The 20,000-nt window shown below is 46.0% G+C and overlaps 1 long non-coding RNA gene across 2 annotated transcripts in view; it reads left to right on the top strand.

Annotated features, from left to right (window-relative positions):
* The first annotated feature begins 19,888 nt into the window (after positions 1-19,888).
* LOC147472117 (uncharacterized) overlaps positions 19,889-20,000 on the top strand; it is a 30,524-nt gene continuing 30,412 nt past the window's right edge. For both annotated transcript variants that reach the window (XR_015192638.1, XR_015192639.1), the window contains exon 1: positions 19,889-19,993. This is a non-coding gene — a long non-coding RNA (uncharacterized LOC147472117). The remainder of the gene's footprint in view (positions 19,994-20,000) is intronic.

Below are 20,000 nucleotides of genomic sequence, written 5' to 3'. Positions count from 1 at the left end.
TCCCTCCCTCCCTCCCTCCCTCCCTCCCTCCCTCCCTCCCTCCCTCCCTCCTTCCCTCCCTCCTTCCCTCCTTCCCTCCTTCCCTCCTTCCCTCCCTCCCTCCCTCCTTCCCTCCCTCCTGCCCACCCTCCTGCCCACCCTCCTGCCCCCCTCCTGCCCACCCTCCTGCCCACCCTCCTGCCCACCCTCCTGCCCACCCTCCTGCCCACCCTCCTGCCCACCCTCCTTCCCACCCTCCTTCCCACCCTCCTTCCCACCCTCCTTCCCTCATTCTCACGTACACGCCCGTGGATTGGACACACCCATGTACATGCACCCCGCCCATGTACATGCATCTCGCCCCCACACCTACATACAGATGAAAGTCTGGTAAAGGTTAAAGCGTGGGGGGCGCTGTAGAGAGAACTCGATTGATATTTTTTTATATTCTTGAAAACATTTTATAAGGGGTGGTCTGCCTCGGGGATATCATTATTATTTTTATTGGTGTTGTTGATAATACTGTTTTGTTGCTGCTATTATCAATGTTCTAATATCTTGATTGTAAAACCAGCATCCTTATTACTGTTATCAACATTCTTATTGTTATAGTGTTCATCATTATTATTGTTATATCACCACCACTATCACTACTACCACCACCAACTACTACTACTACCACCACTACTACTACTACTACTACTACTACTACAACTACTACCACAACTACTACCACTAATACTACCACTACTACTACTGCAGCAACTCCTACTTCTATTACTACTACTACCACCACTACTACTACTACTACTACTACTACTACCACCACCACCACTACCAGTACTACTACTACTACTTCTGCAGCAACTCCTACTACTATTACTACTATTAACGTTATTAATATTAATGATAATATTATTAATATTATTATTATTATTATTAGTAGTAGTAGTAGTAGTAGTATTGATAATTGTATTGTGTGTATTTCCTCTTGGTAGTAGAGCCGATCCACCCAAATGTATAAGTAGCAACTTAAGGTAAGCCCTGGATTTTCTGCGGGGTTTTAGAGAGCAAGCAAAAAGCAAGCCGGGTCGATGTGCTTGCTACTTTGGGCTGCTCACTTGACGCTGTTAACGTTGCATCTTGCAGAACATCATGCGCGGTGATACAGCAACACGCACGCTAAGTAGCTTAAACTCGATGGAATTTTTACAAGCCAAGGTTCTTCGTATTTTTTTTGTTGTCATTTTTTTTTCTTTTTTATTATCTTGTGAGTTGTGACCTTTTTGCTCCACTTCTGCTTCTATTTCTTGTTCTCCTTTTTACTCCATTTTTTTCCTTTGCGTTATTCTGTTTTTAGTCCTATTCTTTTTTTTTCTTATCATTATTATTCTTCTTTTTTTCTTCATCCTCATCTGTTTTTCCTTTTCTTCTTCCTCTTTCTTTTTCATTTCTATCCCCAGTATGTAATAGCTCAGCATCCTAACACGCGCCTGTAACCTGTGTAACCGATTCGCAACATATAATACTGTACTTGGAAATGGATGCGTGGGTGGAGTCCTCCCCCCCTTCCCCCTTCCCCCTTCCCCCCGCCCACTATTCCACTTCAACCCTACCTTCCTCCTACCTCCCCGGCTCGCACCCCCATTACCCCACCGCAAGGCAATCCTCCCCTTCCTCTCCCTACCCCCCTCCCCGCTCCACCTCTCTACCCCCTCCACCCCACTCCCCCCCTCCATCTCAGTCCTACCATTCCCCTCCTCTCGCCACCCTCCGCTCACCCCCCCCCCGCCCTATCCCTCCTGGAATGTAGGGTCAGACGGCATCCTCTTTTGCAACATTGAAATTGCAGCGGTTTTCTTTGTGCAGGTTGTTTTGTGGAAGAGGGAAGGAGGGTGGGAGGGAAAGAAAAAAATAAAATAAAAGAAGAAACGGAGAGAGAGGGGAGGGGAGGGGAGGGGAGAGGAGAGGAGAGGAGAGGAGAGGAGAGGAGAGGAGAGAGGAGAGGAGAGGAGAGGAGGAGAGAGGAGAGGAGAGAGGAGAGGAGAGGAGAGGAGAGGACAGAGGAGAGGACAGAGGAGAGGACAGAGGAGAGGACAGAGGAGAGGACAGAGGAGAGGACAGAGGAGAGGACAGAGGAGAGGAGAGAGGAGAGGAGAGAGGAGAGGAGAGAGGAGAGGAGAGAGGAGAGGAGAGAGGAGAGGAGAGAGGAGAGGAGAGAGGAGAGGAGAGAGGAGAGGAGAGAGGAGAGAGGAGAGAGGAGAGAGGAGAGGAGAGAGGAGAGGAGAGGAATGGAGAACAGGAGCGGGATCTAAGTGCCCCGAGAGAGGAGAGGAAGTAGATGAGGTAGGAGAGGAGAGGAGAGAGAGGAGAGAGAGGAGAGAGAGGAGAGAGGAGAGAGGAGAGAGGAGAGAAGAGAGAGGAGAGGAGAGGAGAGGAGAGGAAAGGAGTGAGTCTTGTAGCCGAGGTTTTCTTTTGTGCAAGCGAGGGTGATTCTGTGGCGGTATGATCTTGTGAATCTTTGTTTGGCGGCAATTCGGGCTTTGTGCTGTCGCTGTCATTGATGTCTACGGTGGTGGTGGTTTTGTTGTTTTTGTCATCTTCATCTTTATTGTCATCACCACCACCACCACAACTAGTAATTACATCATCGTCACCGTAATCATTACCATTATCAATTGTCACTATTATCATTGCCATCATTAACATTAAAATTATCACTAACATCATTGCTATTACACATTACAACTTGACACTTGCAACTGCAACACCACAACACACCTTCCTCCCGTGTCCCCCATCCCCCAATCCCCCACCCCCTATCCCCCATCCCCCTCCCCCTCCCCCTTCCCCTTCCGCCCTCCCCTCCGCGCGGCGCATCGCACGCCCGCCGGACAGCGTCGCGCCCGTTGATTGGGTCGAGGGTCGCGGCCGGGAGCTGTCACGAGTCGCAAACATGTCAGCACGTGTGGTAAATGTTGGCTGAGCCGTGTTATATCGCATTCTTGCTGTTATGTGTGTCTAGATATATTAGACACCTCTCAAAACGGTCTTCGATAACACTACCATGTTATATGCTATGGTTGGTGAGAACCGGAGCCAATGCCCCGTACTCGCGGTGTGAGTTATGTCCGCGGAATCAGATGCTGGGGGGGAGGGGGGAGGGGGTTGAGGTGTGGTTACGGAGGGAGGGGGGAGGGTGTATAGGAGGAAGGTGGGCTTCCTTCCTGGAACCTTTTTCCTTTTCTCTCGGTTTGTGTCGTGGGTGGACGATCCCGTGTTTGTCTCCGCTGCACGGGGATGCTCCTTCTGGCTTTCGTCTCCGTCTGTCTGCCTGGTTCTGTCACACTCTGTGTCTGCGTTCAGTCATAATCTCTGTCACACACACACACACACACACACACACACACACACACACACACACACACACACACACACACACACACACACACACACACTCACACTACTCTCACTCACTCCACACTCCAACACATCACACACACACACACACACACACACACACACACACACACACACACACACACACACACACACACACACACACACACACACACACACACACACCTCCCCCCCTCTCTCTCTCTCTCTCTCTCTCTCTCTCTCTCTCTCTCTCTCTCTCTCTCTCTCTCTCTCTCTTCTCTCTCTCTCTCTCTCTCTCTCTCTCTCTCTCTCGCATCCCCCCCCCCATCCGCAGGATTGGCCTGTAAGAGTCATTCTAGCTCTTGAAGCAACTTGTAAAATATTATTTTTTTTCGACAATTCGCTCGCTTATGAACTGTTACTACTACCGAGCATAATCCTTCCTCTGGATACTAGTCCCGCAAGCTCGTCCTCATCAGGAAGAATAATCGGTATAGGTATCCTATTCCACTTGACGCCTTCGGTTACTCCTCCTCACGCCTTCCCCGCTTCCCACTCCATTCTCTTGAAAGCCGTTCCCTCCTGCTCCTGCTCCTCCCCCTCCTCCTCCTCCTCCTCCTCCTCCTCCTCCTCCTCCTCCTCCTCCCATTCCACCTCCTTTTCCCATTCCACCTCCTTCTCCCCCCCCCTCCTCCTCCTCCTCCTCCTCCTCCTTCTCCTCCTCCCCCTTCTGTTCCTCCTCCTCCCCCTTCTGTTCCTCCTCCTCCCCCTTCTGTTCCTCCTCCTCCCCCTCCTGTTCCTCCTCCCCCCTCCGAGTCCCACCTCCCATTCCACCTCCTTCTCCCTCCACCATCCCCTCCCCCTCTTCCTCCTGTTCTCATCCTCACCCCCTTCGCCACCCCTCCTCCCCCCACTCCTCCCACTTTCTACACTCCCCTCTTTCTCCTCCCTCCGTCCTCCTCCTCCCTCCTTCGCTCCGTCTCCGTCCTCCCCCCTCCTCCTCCATCCTCCCCCTCCCCCCTCCGCCCCCCTCCCCCCCCTCGCCCATTCTTCTCCTCCTCTTCCTTCCCAGATTCTTCCTTCCCCCTTCTTCTCCTCCCCCCTCCTGTCTCCTCCCCCCGACCCCCTGTCTGTTTCCTCCTCCCCCTTTCTCTCTGTTACCACCTATCCTTCCTCCCCCCCTCCTGGGTCTCCTCATCTCCCGCCCCCTTCGTCCTGTTCCTCTTCCTTCCCCCTCACTCATCTCTTTCTCCCTTTCTACACGTCTCTTTCGCTCTTCTTCTCCATCTTTCTCTTCTCCTATCCCACTCCTTCTCTTTCTCCCTCCTCCTCCATTTCCCCTTCCATCTCCTCCTCCTCCTCCTCCTCCTCCTCCTCCTCCTCCTTCCTCCCTCCTCCTCCTCTAACCTCCTCTTCTTCTTCTTCTTCATTCTTTTTCTTCCCTCGATCGTCCTCCTCCTCTTCCTCCTCCCTCCTCCTCCTCTTCCTCCCTCTCTTCCTCCTCCTCCTCCTCCCCCTCTTCCTCCTCCTCCCTCCTCCTCCTCCTCCTCCTCCTCCTCCTCCTCCTCCTCCTCCTCCCCCTCCTCCCCGTCCCTCCTCTTCTATGCGGACGCTCAATATTTTTGGTGTCGCGGGTAAGATAAAGTTGTGTGTGCGTGCGTGCGTGCGTGCGTGCGTTCGAAGAGGGGGCTAATGGAGGCTAATGGGCTTACAGGCGAAGGGTGTCTAATATCAGACTGATGAATAATGGGCCAGAACTTCTCGTACGTTCGTCCCGTCGAGAGAGCCTGAGGGCCATTTGCGGACCGCCAACTTCTTTGTTATTATTATGGGTATTAGTGTTATTGTTGCATTGCCAATATTTTCATTGGGATTATTATTACTGTTGTTGTTGTTGATGTTGTTTGTTTGTTTGTTGTTTTTGTTATTATTATTATTATTATTATTGTTATTATTATTGTTATTATTATTATTATTATTTATTGTTTTGGTGATTAGCGTTATTATTATTATGTTATATGTTTTATTGTTGTTTGTTTGTTGTTGTTGTTGTTTGTTATTGTTTCATTATGTTATTTAGGTTTATTATTGTTATTATTCTATATTTATTATTGTATTTATTATTAGGATTAGTATGATTTTATTGTATGAGTGTATTATTTATATATTATATATAGTATTATTATGAATTACTATTACAATTAACTACTACTACTATTATTATTATTATTATAATACTACTATCATCATCATAATTGTTAGTATTCATATTGTTATTATTATTCTTTATTTTGTTTTGTATTATCACAAGTATTATAGTTATTGTGATTATGATTGAGATTATTCTTATTATTCGAGGTTATGCAAACAGGTTGTGAATCCTCAACGTTACTTGGCTGTACTTTAGGTTTAGTCTCTGGTAGTCTGGTAGTCTTTGGGAGTCTGTCGCCGTGAGGGAGGCGTTTGTAGAGTCTGCTTGCATGCACATCTCGGAAGTTTATGTCTTACGCAGCAGGACTTGCAGCGAAGACTTTGGTATGCCTAGGAAGCGTGGACCCCTTCCGGGCATACAGGGCATACTGTACGGCTCACTACAATGCCACGGGGCAGGGGCGGATAGAAATGCGGGCTTGAGAACTAGGGGGGACAGGGGCGGGGGAAAGCGGACATGAGTACCTATATGGGGGAGGGATAGAACTGTATGGGGGGTGAGGGGGTGAGGGGGTGATGTCGGGGGAGAAGGGCGAAACGGGCGTTAAAACCCCTGGAGAGATAGGGGTTGGGGGAGGGGGGGGACTATATGAGAGACCGAAGCCTCTTGAAGAGGGGAGGGGGATTACTGGCTTGCTCTATGGTGGCTTGACAAATCGTTTTCAAGAAGAATTGAAGTTGGGAGGCATATGCAGCGTCGCCCTGTTTTGTGAGATTTTAACGAAAAAAAACATGGCGAGCTGCTAGTTGTGAGAGTCCGGAGAAGTTCGGGGAAAGATGTGCAAGGGAGGTTGGAAGCGGAAGCGATTAAGTTTGATTGTATGGTCTTTTCTTTTCGCCGCCCGCCGCGTCGTGGTGGCTTCGGGCCCAAGCCCGCCCGCTCCGTCCCCCCGACCCCTCTCCCGCCACCAACCACCCTGAGATATGCCGGCCGATGCAGCGATGACGATGCTCTGTCGCCTCCTCCTCTTCCTTCTCCTCTTCCTCCTCAACCTCCGCTCTTCCTCATCAGCCGTTTTTATTCGTACTTCTCTTCCCATTTCTTCTCTCTCTCCTTTTCCTCTTCCTCATTTGATACCCTTCAACCTTCCTTTCTTCTCGTCATCGCCTCCTCCTCCCTTCCTTCCTCCTCTTCCCCCCTCCCCTCCTCTCCTCACCTCTCCTCTCCTCTCCTTCCTCCTCCCCTCCCCTCCTTCCTCATTCCTCCTCCCCTCCTTACTCTTTCTCCTCCTCTCCTTCCTCCTCCCCTCCCCTCCTTCCTCCTCCCCTCCCCTCCTTCCTTCCTCCTCCCTCCTTCCTCCTCCCCTCCCCTCCTTCCTCCTCCCTCCTCCCCTCCTTCCTCCTCCCCTCCCCTCCTCCTCCTCCTCCTCCCGTCCCTTCTTCTCTCCTTCCTCGTATTTCCACCCTCCTCCTCCTCCTCTCCTTACTCTTAACGCCCTTCTCCTACCAACTCTCCACTAAAACCTTTTTAATAAAATACTTTTTTTCTTATCCTCGTTTTTTTTTTCTACTCCTGCTCCTTCCTCCTCCCTACAAAACTCCTTCCACCCCCCTCCTTCCTCCTCCCTACCCCTCCACCCCTCCTTCCTCCACCCGTTTTTTTTTCCTTCCACCCGCCTCCCTCTCTTCCTTCTTTCCCTCCCCTCCTTACTCTGTCCTCCACCGTCCTTCCATCCTCGTCCTCCTCCCCCTCCTTTTATTTTTACTAATCCCCCCTCTTTCCCTCCTCCGCCTCCTCCTCCTTCCTTCCTCCGTTCCCTTCCCTCTCCTCCCTCCTTCCCATATACTCCTATTAAATTATTCCTCCTTCCTCCTCCTCCTCCTCCTCCTCTTCCTCCTCCTCCTCCCCTCCCCATATTAGTTTCCTTCCTCCCCCTCCTTACTCCTTCTCCTCCTCCTCCTCCATTCTCATCTCCTCTCCTCCTCCCCTCCTTACTCCTCCTCCTCCCCTCCTTACTCCTCCTCCTCCTCCCCTCTTTACTCCTCTCTTCTTCCCTCTTCACGCCTCCTCTCCTCCCTCTTCTCCTCCTCCTCCCCTCCTTCCTCCGCTCCTCCTCCCCCCCCTTACTCCTTCCTCCCCTCCTTTACGTCCCTCCTCCCCTCCTTCCTCCTCCTCCTCCTCCCCTCCTTCCTCCTCCTCCTCCTCCTCCTCCCCTCCTTCCTCCTCCTCCTCCCCTCCTTCCTCCTCCTCCTCCCCTCCTTACTCCTCCTCCTCCTCCTCCTCCTCCTCCTCCCCTCCTTCCTCTTCCTCTCCTCCTTCTTCCTCCTCCTCCCCCTCCCCCTCCCCTTCTTCTCCTCCTCCTCCTCCTCCCCCCCCTCCTCCTTTCCCTCCTCATTCCCCTCCTCATTCCACTCCTCTTTCTCTTCCTCCTCCCCCCTCCCCCTGCCCCCTGCCCACTGCCCCGTGCTCCTCCACCACTCTCCCCATCATCATCACCATTATCATCTCTCCATCTCCGTATTGTTTATCTCCTGCTACATATCCTGCTCGTGTTACTGATACCGCTCTCCTTTTTTTCTCCTCCTCCTTATTCTTCTGTGTTTCCTCCCTCGCCCTCCATATCCTCTTCTGTATTTTTCCCTTGATTATTGTGTTTTTCCTATCTCTTTTTCCATTATCTCTTCCTCCTAATCCTTTCCCTCCTCCTATTCCTCCTCTTATTCTTTTTTTTATCTTATTCTTGTTATTATTATGATCGTTTTTGTTATTTTTATTATTCATATTTTAAATTTTATTCTTCGTCTCCTCTCCCGCCTTCTTCTTCCTCTTCTCCTCCTCCTCTTCCTCCTCCTCCTCCTCCTCCTCCTCCTCCTCCTCCTCCTCCTCCTCCTCCTCCTCCTCCTCCTCCTCTTCCTTTTTCTTCTTTTTTTCTGTTCCTCCTCCTCCTCCTCCGTTTTCTTCTTTTTTTCTGTTCCTCCTCCTCCTCCTCCTCCTCCTCCTTTTTCTTCTTTTTTCTGTTCCCCCTTCTCTTCCTCCTCCTCCTCCTCCTCCTCCGGAAGGAAGGAAGGAAGGAAGGAAGGAAGGAAGGAAGGAAGGAAGGAAGGAAGGAAGGAGGGAGGGAGGGAGAAGGAGGTGAGGGAGGGAGAGAGGGAGAAAGAGGGAGGAAGAGAGGGGGAAAGAGGGAGGGAGGGAGGATTGAGAGCGGAAACGAATAAGGAAAGGAGAGATAGAGAGGGAAGGAAGTAGAGAATGAAGGAAGAAGAGAGAGAAAAATGAAAATAAAAATAAGACAGACACACATAGAAAGAAATTGAATAAAGGATGAAGGCCATGAACAGGAGATTCCGGTGGAGGTCCGTGCGAGCGATATGAAGCGGCGATAAACGGAGTGTGAAGCATAAACGGAGAGGAAAAGGGAGAATCAGGACTTAGAAAGAGTAGGAAGGGAAGAAAGAAGAAGAAGAAGAAGAAGGGCCTGAGACGGGACTGGAAGTGGGGAAGTGGTGGTGGAGGTGGAAGAGGGGAGATGAAAGTGGAAAGTGGACGTAGAGATGAAAGTGGAAAGTGTAAGATGGACGAAGAAGTGAAGGTTGAAGATGATAATATGGAGGTGGAGGTGGTAGTGGTGGCGGAGGAGCAGGAGCAGGAGCAGGAGATAGATGCAGCGGCATCGTAATTGCTGTGATCCTCTTCTTGACAAAAGGAGGGGGGGGGGAGAAGAAGGGATAATTATAGAAAATAATTAAGTTCTAAAAGTTAATTAAGAGTGAAATTGTCACGCCCATCTCTCACCGCCCTGCCACGTGTTGCGGGTTGTTTACATAATTGTTAATCTGTTTATTTATTTATTTTGTTAAATTACTCTTAAAGATCTTAGTAATTTTTTCTTTGAATTTTCCATCACATATTATTTGTTTGTTTTCATTGTTTGGTTTGTATATATGTATATTGTATCTGATCCATATCTAGTTGCAGTAAAAAGATTGATAGGTATTGCACGGCATTGCAGATCATAGGACTTTGAGGCCCAGGATGAGGTTGCACAAGAGGGAGAGGAAGGGGAGAAGGAGGAGAAAGAGAAGGAGAAGGAGAAGAGGAGGTAGAGGAAAATGGAAAATAAGCTAAAGGGGGGTGGGGAGGTATTTTACAAGTGGCAAGGAAGCGGACACGGGTAAGGGTCGGGGGTGGGGGGGGGAGGTAGGGGGAGTTGGTGATGGCAAGTGGGCAAAGGTGATTGGTTCAGTGTAGGGGCTAGGTAGGGGAATGGATGAGGGAGGGAAGTGGAATAGGGTGAGGTTCAAGATGAAGAAGATGGAGATGCAGATTAGGAGTAAGAGGATGGGGATGAGGATGAAGTGAAAGAAATAGGTAGAGGAAGAGAAAAAAGGAAATGGAAAAGAATAATGAGGATGACGAAAAGGATGACGATGATGACTGAAGAAGAAGAAGAGGAGGAGGAGGAGGAGGAGGAGGAGGAGGAGGAGGAGGAGGAGGAGGAGGAGGAGGAGGAGGAGGAGGAGGAGGAGGAGTAGGTAGAGGAAGAGAAAAAAGGAAGTGGAAAAGAATGATAACGATGACGAAAAGGATGACGATGATAACTGAAGAAGAAGAAGAAGAGGAGGAGGAGGAGGAGGAGGAGGAGGAGGAGGAGGAGGAGGAGGAGGAGGAGGAGGAGGAGGAGGAGGAGGAGGAGGAGGAGGAGGAGGAGGAGGAGGAGGAGGAGGAGGAAGAAGAAGGAGGCTGAGGAGGAGGTGGTGGAGGTGGCGACGGCGGCAGCCATGAAGGAGCGTGTTGTGTGTCGGCATTTATTCCTCCCGGGCGTCCGTATGCTTGCTTGAATGCGGGCGTTCACGCGCGCGTGGTGGTGTATGTTTATTTGTGTTTAGGATATCTTGAAAAGGGCGGATGGAATGCGGTGGGGGAGAGTCGGAAAAGGTTTTTTGCCTTCGAACTTTTTTCCTTCTGGATTTATTTTACGTCAGATGTATATATATATATATATATGTATATCTATATATATATATATATATATATATATATATATATATATATATGTATGTATGTATGTATGTATATATATATATATGTAGATATATGTATATATTTATATATATGTATATATATATATGTATATATATATTTATATATATATGTATATATATGTATGTAAATATTTGTGTATATAAGTATATATATGTATGTATATATGTATATATATATATGTATATATATGTATATATATATGTATGTATATATATATATATATATATGTATATATGTTTATATGTATTTATATGTTTATATGTATTTATATGTATAAATGTATATATATGTATATATATATGTATATATGTACATATATATGTATGTATATATGTATATATATATGTATGTATATATATGTATGTATGTTTATATGTATATATATGTATAAATGTATATATATGTATATATGTTTATATATATATGTATGTATATTTATATATATGTATTTATGTATGTATAATATATATATGTACACGTAAATATATATATATGTATATATATGTATATGTGTGTATATATACTGTATATGTATATATATGTGTGTGTGTACATATATGTTTATATGTATATATATATATGTATATATATATATATGTATATATGCTTTCTATCATGTCCTTGTTAATCAGTTTATCTTTATTGTCTCTTGTATATATATATATATATATATATATATATATATATATATGTATATATATATATATATATATGTATATATATGTATGTATGTATATATGTTATATATATATATAATATAGTATATATGTATATATATATATTGTTCCTTATATATATATATGTATATATGTATATATATTATATATATATATATATATATGGTGTATGTATATATATATATTAAGCTATGTATATATGTATATATATAAATATATATATATATATATATGTATATATATATATATGTATATATGTGTATATATATATGTATATATGTATATATATATATGTATATATGTGTATATATATATGTATATATGTATATATATATATGTATATATGTATATATGTATATATATATGTATATATATATATATATATATATATATATATATATATATATATATATATCAACAAAGGCACTTATACGCGCATACATACATTTGTTTGTGCATGTGGACATGTCCCCGTGCTCAGGTTACTGTGCACATGCAATATCATAGGGAGCACATTGCCTGAACGCCGGAATGTACCCGGGAGTTCGTGAAAATATGTCGATTTTGTACCATTATGAAGTCCATCATTCATGCTTATGATTTCCTCGATAGTGTGGCAGGTTTAGTCGTGTGTGTGATGAATGGGCGACCCGTCAAGTGGGCGTCGCGAGACAGGCGGACGGGCGGACGCGCGGACGGGTGGATGGGTAGGTAGGTGGGTTGTTTGAGTGGGTGGTGTATGTATGTTCCTTATGCATACGTTGGATAGTCAAAGATGAGGGTTAGCCAGCAGGTTTAATACACAAAACTTGACATAGAGGGTGTTTTAGTTTTTGTTTACCGCAGAGGACAAACAGCTGGAGATAGACATGCATCTCTCAGCGCACAGACTTCATGGTAATGCTGGCGCGACATTCAAATGACGCTTTCTGAAGACAGTTTACATTTATATATTGAGCGTGAAATAGTTGTTTAAAGAATGCTTCAAAGTATGGTTTCCCGATGCCCCCGCTCCCTAATCTACCAGTATACATAACTCTGACCCCCCCCCCCCCCCCCCCCCCCCCCCCCCCACCTTGGCGTAGACTCTTGATATCATCCCACACATCTCCGCCTTTTTCTGAGGCTCGAAAGTTCTGGAGACAACTGAGCTCCTTGATGGTTTTGACTATTGTCATATTATGGCGTTAATCAGAAGTGGCACCCCGTATGTGACGGCGGTTTGAGCGTCGAAGTACTCTTCCTGAGGTAGCTGTTTTTGTAGACGAGGTAGCTTGTGCGATGCCGTTCTGGCATTGCGCTACGCAGATGATTTCGCCGTGTGTCACTGTCCACTTTTTGTTACTTGGGTCTTGTATTCGCACTATGTCTCCAACCTTCTAACACAGGTAGAGGGCGCGATGCGGATTTGTTGTAGGCTTTCTCCTGCGCTGTGATTTTGGCACTTGCGGGTCGTTCATCCAGGGTCTTTTTTCATGGTTCCATACCAGTTGCTATGAGAGAACGCTTCAAAATGTGTCGGGTACCCATCGACGTAATGGGTGTCCAAGGAGGATCTGAGCTGGTGACCAAATTATTTTCCTCGTGGGGGGGGAGGGAAAACTATTTCCTCATCAGTTCTAACATTCCACGTGGCGAAGTCGTCGCTCTTTCCTTGGGTCTCCATGCGGTTTACCGTCTCTCATGAGCACGATTTTGTCAACGTTTTCACACAGGCCATATCTGCCTGCCCATTGGCTTGATGGTACGCTGTGTGGTGAGGTATCGTAGATTACGAATGCTATCACACCTGCATCACTTTTTCATGAATGTCTCTGAAGGTTTGGGAATCAAATTGCGGGGGGGGTTTCCACCATCAGTTCTCTAGAGCCCTCGATAATTTTGGTACTCCATACAAGGTATAAGAGAGATCAGCGAAATGGAGGCAGTACAACTAGGTAGACAATAGTGCTAAATGACTAGCCTGCTTGACTCATATACGATAACGCAATGGCCCAACCCAATCATGTGAATGTGAAGACGAACCGGTCAATGCATAGCTACTAGCAAAACCTATATAGAAACAGCTTTCACCTGGTGCCCCCCCAGTGGAAACAAGAATCTGTGATACTTCTCGAAACTGGCGATTGCAGGACAGCTGTTGTTGATCTTCTTAGGCGTCCTTCTGTTGTGCTTAATGAGCTGGTTTGGTCGTTATTAGAACACTGGTGACCTGTCCACAGTGGATTTAATGTCTTGGCCTGTCATAGTCTCCAATCCACCAATAACTGCCTTTTGAACTCTGCCCGTGCTCTATCGTTGATAGCCTCGACCCCACTGGTGAAGTCATCATCGGATGTGCGTGATAGAAGGTGTCACGTCTGTAAGAGATTGGGCGAAATAGAAGACTGCAGGTTGGCCAATGTATGAACTTCATTGCCATTTGTCAAACGGCCCTTAGGATTTCCGAACTTTCCGAGTATGGGTCTCGGAAGTTCTAGAGTTAGCTGTATTGTAGAGTTAGTGTAGTTTTTCCATGATATCATGTTTATAGAAAAGTCTATGACCTTCTGGTAAGATGTTGGTCCTTTAATGTCTTGTACACCGATATCCTGCAAGGATTTTGGTCATTCATCAGTAAGCTTTGCTAGATCCTACTGTGTAATGTAGTGAATACATAGGGCTGTTTATGCTTAGACTCGTATTTCGATCGGTTTGTAGCAGATGGCATGATACTTACTGGTGTGCTCTAGACAAAGCTATCTGGTTATGGATGTTTTTTGCCCTTACGGCTGCATGTTGTTGTGAAGCTGTAGCTATGATATCCTTCTCTCTTTCCAGTCGAAGCGTAGACGGTACATTTTGGGATATTGACATACATTACCACGTGGCTATCTGAGCTACAACACGCTCCATTATTACACAGCTGGGCAACTAGGGCGCTTTATGCATCAACGTACTACTTCAAAAATCAATTTAGTCATACAAATAATACCTTACACTTAGCAGTGAGGGCCATGTCTAACTGCTTGCCTAATTATAGTGAAAAGATTCTTATTATTGCTATAATTGCTATACTCACGGCATCTAGTGAGTGTGGCGTGTACCGCCATTGAATTAGGTTCCAGGACTTGTCATCTTGTACTGTATGCATGTAGTAGCAAGTAAACCCACAGCCTCCCTAATAACTCTTTGTATGTAGCTATCAGTATGTAGTGATCGTTGGGCGGTCAGGATCACAAGTAGTAGCCAGGATTAGGTGGGGCTGCATAATGCTTAGTTTCACATCAGCGAGAAGTGACATAGCTTGTCGATGTTCAGGCGTCACTGGAATTGTGTTTTTGGCTAAGTAATGGCCGTATTTGGAGTCAGCTTTATGGGGACTTCTGCCACTGAACTCGGCCAACTGGTTGACAAGGGCACCATGAATGATCTTCACATCTGTTGATGGTTGGTGGGTGTAGGGAAGTCTGCTATGGCCTTGGATCTCTTCAGGGTCAGCTTTGACTCCATCCTCTGTAGCGTATTCTATCCACAAAAGGTTGCAGATGGTTGCCCAAATGTAAATTTTTCTGCATTCAGGCGATTTCTGTTGTTTTCTACAATAAGAGAATATCATACCACATGGTGTATGTGCTCGTTGGTAATCTTAGGTCCCAGGCCAAGATTTTATCACATTTGTTTGATGAAGTTTGAAGATGCCATCCAGTTTTTCATCTGTACGTCTGCAGAATTCATCACCAGAAGATTTGAGAAAGGGGAGCCCTAAAGATATCTATCTCTTCCTATGGTGATATGAAACCTAGGTAGTTTTTTGACTCAGTAGGTACGAGCTAGTCAACTGCACAATACCCTTGTAAGGCATCCATAGAGAATAAATATTTTGCGCCTGGTGATTTTTATTTGACGTTAGTTTTGAGTTAGGGCGGATTGACCGAAGGGTGCGGAGGGACGTTTCCACATACTTGTTTAGGTGTGCTTGAAGTCTGTGGTTATAGTATGTCACCATTAGTCTTCATGACAGGTACCATGGGAGCACACCATTCTGTGGATTTCTTCACCTCTCTTGTTCTATAGATACCTCTTGAGTTCCATTGGCTATCTCACTCCATTGCTTCGTTGTTTATCGTTGAAGTAGCCAGAGGTAGGACTCGGGCATTATAGTACCTTTTGGTATGGCTTGCGCATTGGGGATACATATATACGCATGGGGCTGGACCCCACTCATTTCTTTTTAGGGGCTGGTTCTTCATGTCTGAGTGTTGACTAACACATCCATTTGAACATCCTCATGAACTTGACGAAATGCTTCTGGAGCCAGAAGTAGTTGAAGGAATGGGTGGGTCTGCCTGAATCTTGCCCCATCTGTTAGGGGTGAAGTGATGTGTGGATGCTTTTGTAACAGCATTAAAGCGGGAATCGGGGAAGTCCTCTGACCACTTATTTTTGAAAGCCTTCAGATGGCTCAGGGATAGTAGTGGGTCTCGGAGGTTGGTTCACACAACGTACACATACAGCTTCAATCATTAGATGTAGAATAGGATTGCCACTGTCGACGTATGCAATGGTGTGCCAATAAAACTTGTTACTTTGGAGTCCATTTGCTGTTTCTCCCCAGTCCTGAGCATCTGGGCTTGTTGGCTTGATATATGATTTATCAATCCAAGAATTTCGATGTGTCTGAATGGTGGATAACTGTAGTAATTTCGGCTCCGACTGATGCTGTGACGTATGAACTGCTGTGGATATTTTTGTCCTTACCTACCTTTTATGCATTATTTAGATGTAACTGCGTGATGTCATATAGCCTTAGGACAAGTTGATCGCATGTCTACGTTGTAGACTATTTATTACTTCCTAGTAGTACGTTTGTACTTCCCCCCTCCCCCCCCTGTATGGCTATGCTGTCAACTGTTCAGTTTAGTAGTTTGCAAACTTTTGTCATACATGTCCTATTCGTTGTTGCTAATGTGTGCAGCCGTATTTTCATGGTCCAGCAGGGCAATTTGTAATCTCTTGTGGTCAATAGGTCAAGATGTTTTGTGGCAACCGCATCTCCGTACAGTAAGTAAGCATTGTTTCTATGTTGCCAAATTTCTTTATCCTTGTTGGCTGTTTGCTGTATTGTTTCATACTCATACTATCCTGTTTATCGTATGTTCCTTGAATCCACTGTCTATTCGTGTATTCTTTTGCTTTTTGATCTCTTGCCGATGCATGGCTGAATGGTACTATACGCTTGTGGATAAAGTCTTGCCTCTATCTTCCGTTTCGTCGTCTGTTTTTGCGTCTGCAACCAAGTAATTTCGAGGGCAAACTTCCCACGGCAGCATCCAGACTTGTGTCTGTTCTGGTTAAAAGTTCTGTCCTTAATGACTCATGTATAATACCATAGCTCTGAGGTACATCAAGGGTTCTTGTCTCTCGGCCATAAGTACAGATGTCTAGCGTCTATCGCTGCTTGACGCAATCTTGGCAACATAGTGATCAAAATCCTCACCAGCATCTTGTTTGCAGGTATGGCATTCTAGTCTACGTCACAGCTGGATCTTCCTTGACTCTTTATGTACCCTTCAAATTGCAACTACTGATGTCGAGTTTACTGGGATTTCAGAATCATCGGGGAATACTCAGGTTGTGCCGCAGTTATGTTCTGAATGTCGTCTGAGAGTGCTTGTCTCAGTTGTGCGAAATTGTTACTTCATGTGTTTAGTGACAGAAAATTGTAGTGCAAAAGATTGCATTAATAGCTTTCCATTGTGCGTCAGTCCAGTTAAAAGAATTGATAACAATCTCACCCTAAGAAGAGATACTGGTTGAGTCACATGGCTATGATTAGCAGGTATACAACTGAGGAGTTTTTCTGGTAAAGATACAATGCTCATCATCGTTCGCTAGGCTATTCGGACCAGTGTTGTATGGCTGATTTGCTAGATGTCCATGTGCTGGTTTGAGGTGGCTGGTACGAAGGGGTAGCGAGTGATTAGTCGTGGATGTATTGCAAGGGTGCATTGACGCCGCAAGTGTAGACGTTGGAATTTATTCGTTCTCTCTAAGTCTCTTCTCTCCTGTAGTTCTCCACGCGTTGCCGATTCCTCACTGTTCAGCACGTTACTCAGCTTCCGCTTCTTCACGTATCACGTACTCTCTTGTTCTGCATCATCGACCATCAGCTTAGTATATCGACGTTAAGCATGAGCATCAGTTACTTGCATACATATGGATTATTGTCTCAGCTACTTGGGTAGTATCCAACTTGTGTGTAGACTGAGTGCTTCGTCATGATCAGGTCGAAGGTGAATCTTGATAACGTTTTGTTTTTCTCCTTGCCTCTTTTGAGTTCTCCTTGTTATTATCCCGGCCATTGATGCTAAGAATTTTTTAGTCTCCTCCTATCCTATACACAATATAGTACTTATAATGATGTCCGTATGTGTGTTAAGACGTGCGCGATATTTCAGACCCGCAATCAGTGTGAGTTTGCTGCGTTTTATTATGCAGTTAACTTCGGCTTAACTTTTATCGTGCGATTGTCGACTAGTATGTCCTGGGTTATATTAACGTAGATATGTCGTATGTAGCGGGTGTAGTACTCTGAGTACCGCTAGCCTGGCTCAGTAACCTCTCGAACTGGCGGGTTATGAGGCAGGATGACGATTACCCAGCTCTTGCTACTCGGATTGGATGACCGCTCAAAATAACGGGGTATGATTAGAGTTTGGTACAGCTCTGCAGATATATGACCACGGGTACGCAAACATAGCACTAATACTTCTCATAGGTACCCTACGCCACTGTTCACCTGCATCACTGCAGAATGCGCACTCAATAGCTGTTGTTCATGTACTCTGCTACGGCTAGGGGTGACTCGTGTTTTTGGTCAGTTCGCTAACTGTCTTCTCCCAGACGATTCGAGAGGACGCACTGTCTAGTGCACTTATAATACTACTCATTAATTGCGTCTGCGATGTACTGTCCTCCTCCCCAGCTGTTCGGTCCTCCATTCACTGCAGTGCACTATGACTTATGTATGTTACCTCTATGCATACGTTGGCTGACGTTAGTATAAAAAGATGTGAGGGTTAGCGCGTAGTTCAAATAGGTTTAATACACGCATAAGCATGTTGACAGAAGGTTGTTTACAGCTGGGACATACATGGGAGAGACTGCCTCGTCACGCACAGACTATATGGTCGTGTATGCCGTAAGGTAATGCTGGTCGAACTAGGACATTCAAATGACGCTTGAAGACAGTTACATTATATTAGCGTGAATAGTTGATTTAAAGTATATGGATATTTCACATGACCATCAGCACTAATTACAGTATTAAAACCTAACTACCTGCCACTGTTTTGTCCTGACTGCTCATGATGTCCCACACAGGGCTGGAGCTGTGGTTATTGAGTGGTTGCGACTCGGCAGCTGGAGACGAGGAGTCGGGGAAGCGACGGTGACACGTTAAAAAAAGAAGCGTACTGTATTTGGCAGCATGGCGTGGACGAGGGGTATGACGCACTTGTGAGTTCACACACGACTCACAGGGTGTGTATGATTTTGTTCGCTGCGTGCTTTTGGATGTGCGGCGATGGTTGGGGTTGAAGGGGGCTGAGATGTGTAAGACGAGGGGGTTACGAGTATAAAGACGAATTCAGTATAGGGCGCGAGGGGAGGGGTTTTAGAAGAGAGGGGAGAGGAAAAGAGAAGGGACCAGGAGGGGAGGGGATTCTTGAGAGAGGGTCCGTTCTCTTTTTTTCTATCTTTTTTGCCCGTTGTTTTTTCCTTCTCTTCCTTTTTTTTCGTTCTTTTTCGTTTTTCTCGTCTATTTTTTAGATGTTCTTTCTTCGTTCCTTTCGTTTTCTCGTGTTCTCGTTCTAACAGGGAAATGGAAAGAGGGGAGTGTGGAGGAGTTGGCGAAGGAAAGAGAAGGGGCAAGAGGGAAGAGGATAGGATGGGGAAATAGGTAAGGAGAGAAAATGTAACGGAAGAAAATGAGAGAAAAGTAGAGAAAAGATGATATGAAGACGAGAAGAGGGCGGGAAAGAGAGCGTCAAGCTAAACAAGTGGTTGCGTGCTGCGCGAATCTGGCGGGTAAAAAAATCAGCGAGTGGTTGTGGGCTTGGAGTGTTGTGTGCTGGAGAGAAGTGGCACACGCGTGGGCGGGGGTGTTGCGTGGCCCTTACGTTATAAAGAGCGATGCGTGAAAGATAATACGAGCTTGTCGGCGCGGGGTTGGCGGGGGAGGGGGTAAGGGGTGAGGGGTACGGGGGAGTCTCTTCCCCTCGATTCTAACCGTGGAAATATTTTCCGTCATGCAGAAGCACCGCCAGGCGAAAGGGAGGGGAATTATGTCATCTAGTCCCCTGCAGCAGACAGATGTTGTTTATGCTAATTCTTCTTCCTGACGTTGCTTATAATTGTCTTGCAAGATTGTACCATTTTTCTTCTCTAGTAAATCCTCTTGGTGTGATGTATACACGGAGGAGCGGCGGAAATGATAGGAATATTTGGGCGTGACCTTTCTCGCTATGACGAGTGTAACCGGAAAGAGGAAACGTGGTACTACGTGGCAGTTCCCTCGTCCCCCCTCCCCCCTTTTCCCTTGGCTTATCCCCCCTTGCCCTGTGCCTCTCCCCGCCCTCCCCTATCCTCCCCACTTCAGATAAGGCCACGGAGTTATCTTATCTCAAGTATGAGTAACGGACGCAGACCGTGGGATTTTTTTCTTTTTTTTTCTTTGTTTAGTGTGTCTTGCAACGCCACACGCGGCGGAGTGTCGAAGGTGTGTC

This window comes from Penaeus japonicus, unplaced genomic scaffold (assembly GCF_977035675.1).
Source record: "Penaeus japonicus unplaced genomic scaffold, GWHDUDI00000001_assembly GWHDUDI00000003, whole genome shotgun sequence".
NCBI lineage: Eukaryota > Metazoa > Arthropoda > Malacostraca > Decapoda > Penaeidae > Penaeus > Penaeus japonicus.
The sequence above is the reverse complement of the archived record's forward strand: the minus strand, read 5'-3'. Positions and strand labels throughout refer to the sequence as shown.